This window comes from Myotis daubentonii, chromosome 2 (genome assembly GCF_963259705.1).
Source record: "Myotis daubentonii chromosome 2, mMyoDau2.1, whole genome shotgun sequence".
NCBI classification, from domain to species: domain Eukaryota; kingdom Metazoa; phylum Chordata; class Mammalia; order Chiroptera; family Vespertilionidae; genus Myotis; species Myotis daubentonii.
Window position 1 is genome coordinate 172,645,398 of NC_081841.1, and position 4,111 is coordinate 172,649,508.

Below are 4,111 nucleotides of genomic sequence, written 5' to 3' on the forward strand. Positions count from 1 at the left end.
AGATTGTGAAAGGTTAACTAGTTAAAGAAAAAAAATTTAGTGCCCTGGCCAATATAGCTTCATTGGTTGGAATGTTGTCGCATGCACTGAAGGGTTGTGGGTTCAGTTCTAGTCAGGGCACATAACCAAGCTGTTGGTTATAACCTCAGTTGAGGTGCATACCTAATGTTGTTTCTTCTCACATCCTTTCACATCAATGTTTTTGCTCTCTCTCTCTCTCTTAAAAAAAATGTTTTTTTAAGTAGTATTATAAAAATTGCATAACTGTGTGCTAATCTGTGGATTATTGGTGTAGTCTGAATCATAATGAGAAATTGCAGAGTCAAGAATAAAAGAGAGCCCTAGCTGGTTTGCTCAGTGGAGAGAGCATTGGCCTGTGGACTAAAGGATCCAAGGTTCAATTCTAGTCAGGGGCACATGCCTGGGTTTTGCGCTCAGTCACCAGTAGGGGGCGTACAGGAAGCAGCCGATCAATGATTCTTTCTCATCATTGATGTTTCTATCTCTCTCTCCTTCTCTGAAATCAATAAAAGTAAAAAAAAAAAAAAAAAAGAAAAAGAAATTTTTTAAAAGGAAAAGAGCTGCTAGACCTGAGATCTTATATTCATAAAGCAAAGTTGTTATTTACATTACGATAAAACAATCACTTATATAAAAGCAGCTTCAGGATTATTTTAAAAATAAAAACCTATATTAAACTAGATACTGAAGAGTCAACATGAATTGATATCATACTACTAGAGGGCTGATACATGAATTCATGTACCAGTGGGGTCCCTCAGCCTGGCCTGTGGGATTAAGCCGAAACCGGCTCTCCGATATCCCATGAGGGGTCCCAAATTGTGAGGGTGCAGGCCAGGCAGAGGAACTCCATCGGTGCATGATCGGGGCCAGAGAGAGACACAGGAGATTGGCTAGCCGGGGAGGGACCTTGGGAGGGCTCCAGGGCGTGTCTAGCCCATCTTGCTCAGTCCTGATCAGCCGGATCCCAGCAGCAAGCTAACCTACCAGTCAGAGCGGCTGCCCCCCTGGTGGTCAATGCACATCATAGCGAGTGGTTGAGTGGCCTTAGCATATCACTCACATATTACGCTTTGATTGGTTGAATGGACGACCAGATGACCGGACACTTAGCATATTAGGCTTTTATTATATAGGATTCCCAAACTTTAAAAGACATATTTACTTGTGAGCACAACTCAAATATTCTCTAGCAGATTCCAAGCTTAATTCAACCTATAAAAATTCAGCTGGCTGAAAAACTAGACAGGTTTGTTGAGGTAGTGTCCAGATTCCTAGGAGACTGGAGATTTGTTATAGTAGAAGCACTGCTAGGTCATGCCCAGTGAACTGCTGCCTGCCAGGAAGACAGAGGATTCCCTCCAGGAGCTGTGGGCTCCAGAATCTCAGTGAAGGATTTTCACCCAAGTTTAGGTCTGAGTTGAAATAAAAAGGGAAGATATTTGGTAGAAAATGTAGAATCCATTATGTTACCTATTGAGGTTACTGGCTGGGACCTGGTTTTTTGATTCACGCAGAAAAGATTTGAAGGTCAATGAAAATGAAAGTGAAGCAAAAAGGGATTCATTGAAGACACATTTCAAATGGGGAGCAGGCCAGTCAAGAGACAACATGGCTCCCAACTCCAGGGTTTAAAAGAGGGATTTTCGCTCTGACTGGTTTGGCTCAGTCGATAGAGCATCAGCCTGTGGACTGAAAGGTTCCAGGTTCAATTCTGGTCAAGGGCATGTACCTTGGTTTCAGGCACATTCCCAGTAGGAGGTGTACAGGAGGCAGCTGATCTATGTTTTTCTCTCATCAGTATTTCTTCTAATTCTCTATACCTCTCCCTTCCTCTCTGTAAAAAAAAAAAAAAAAAAAAAAAATCAATAAAATATATTTAAAAAATATAAAATAAAATAAATAAAAGTGGGATTTTTCTGGGTGAAGCCTTTCATTTGCATTCAGGGATGATTGACAGAAACTATCTTTCTTCTGGGCATTCCCTACCCAGAATGTATACAGAAAAACCCATGAGGGACTGGTCAAAACCAAAATGAAAATTTTATTATAATTAGCCCAGGGCCCTAGTAAGATCTCATTGTATTGAGGTCATGTCGATTTCCTCTGAGCTTGTGCCCAGAACTGGCTGGCTCCAAACTTGCCTTCTGCGAGGCTGCCCATAGAGAGGTGGTTTGAAGTCGATGTTGATCTGACCCCTGTTCAGGCCCCCAGGGCAGGCCCCACCCCAGCCGCTCAGGTCTAACTTCCTACCTAACAATTACACATGTTGAAATGTAATATTGAAATGTCAGAGAGCTGCGAGCCCGGAAGGGCCACTTAAGGTCAAGGTATCCACACTGAAGATAAAGAATTCAGGAAAATGAAGCCAGGGTCTGAAATCAGATTGGTCAGAAAAGAGAACATGTAAATCTTACAGAGTAAGAGATCTATGAAAGAATATGGATGCAATAATCAAAATTACTGCTAGATGTCTGTCTCATCTATTAAAAGCTATTTCTTCAGAGCAAAAGGGCAATGAAAACAAAGTGGTTCCAGACATTTTCTCCTTTTAGAATTCAGACCTGAGTTTTGGAAGCCAGAAATTATTTAGGAGATGAATAACTATTAAGTTATTAACAACCAAATGTCCAGCCTGTTTCTTATTAGTCTTGGTTCAAATAGAATTTTCTTTATTGTCTTACTAACTTAGATGATCTGAATTAAATCATTACCTATGGTAAATTGTTCATAGATATTGCTTATCTTTGAAATACTAAGTAAGTACTACTCCACTTGCTTCTACTTGATGCTGACTAGTTAATACAAGCATATTTTAATGGACTGTCATTCTCTAGTACAAGATGCCATTGACTGCAAGGGACTATTTTATGGGATGCTAATAGAAAACATTACACATACAATTTTGGAAAAAATTCTAGCCACATTGCATGTTTATTTTACACTTACAGGAAGAACTCATTCACACTTATTTAGACCTAGATATTATGAATCATTCTTACGTATACATAAGGAAGTAAAATATATATTATGTAAATGGATTAAGGTATGTCTAAAATTTCTTTTCACTCAGAGTCAGCAGCGTTCACATTTTTCAATGAAATATCATCTTCAGGGACATCAAGAGAGTGGGTCTGCGATGTTTCTTAAAATGACACCTCGCTATTGTGTTGGGGATTTTATTCCCAGCTGTTAGCACCTATCCTGAAAGTGCCATTCTCGTGCACATGCATGACAACACATTCCACCTGCTGCCTGTCTGCAGTGTTTTTAAGATGAGCCTAGTTTCCAACCTACTTAACTGGCAAATTGGAGGAAAATGAACTAGAAATTCCTAGCTCAGTGGTTTTCTCTCTTAGTTACCTGTTGCAGATCACACCGATTCCTCTCCTCCTGTGAAAGTTCTGTAAGGACAGGGACTCCACAGTGGGAGTCCACAGGGTATGATGAAGTCCACTTGCCTATGGATATATGCCATCTTCTGAAATGGATCTTCACATAAGATTTTATTGTCTAATGGGTTTAAAATATGATCGGGAGAATATTTTCCTTTAACACAGATGAGAATAAATAAAATGTAAGTACCACTTCGAATGTTTTACAAGGCCATTGCCTGCAGGTTGCAGTTTTGAAAAGAGGATAATGTTCTATGCAAAGTGGACAGATTATCAGATGGCAAATATAAAACCCTGAAATTGCCAAAACCAGTTTGGCTCAGTGGATAGAGCGTCGGCCTGCGGACTGAAGGGTCCCAGGTTCGATTCTGGTCAAGGGCATGTACCTTGGTTGCGGGCACATCCTCAGTAGGGAGGTGTGCAGGAGGCAGCTGATCGATGTTTCTCTCTCATCGATGTTTCTAACTCTCTATCTCTCTCCCTTCCTGTCTGTAAAAAATCAATAAAATATATTAAAAAACAAACAAGCCAAAACCAGTTTGGCTCAGTGGATAGAGCGTCGGCCTGCGGACTGAAAGGTCCCAGGTTCGATTCCGGTCAAGGGCATGTACCTGGGTTGCGGGCACATCCCCAGTGGGAGATGTGCAGGAGGCGGCTGATCGATGTTTCTCTCTCATCGATGTTTCTAACTCTCT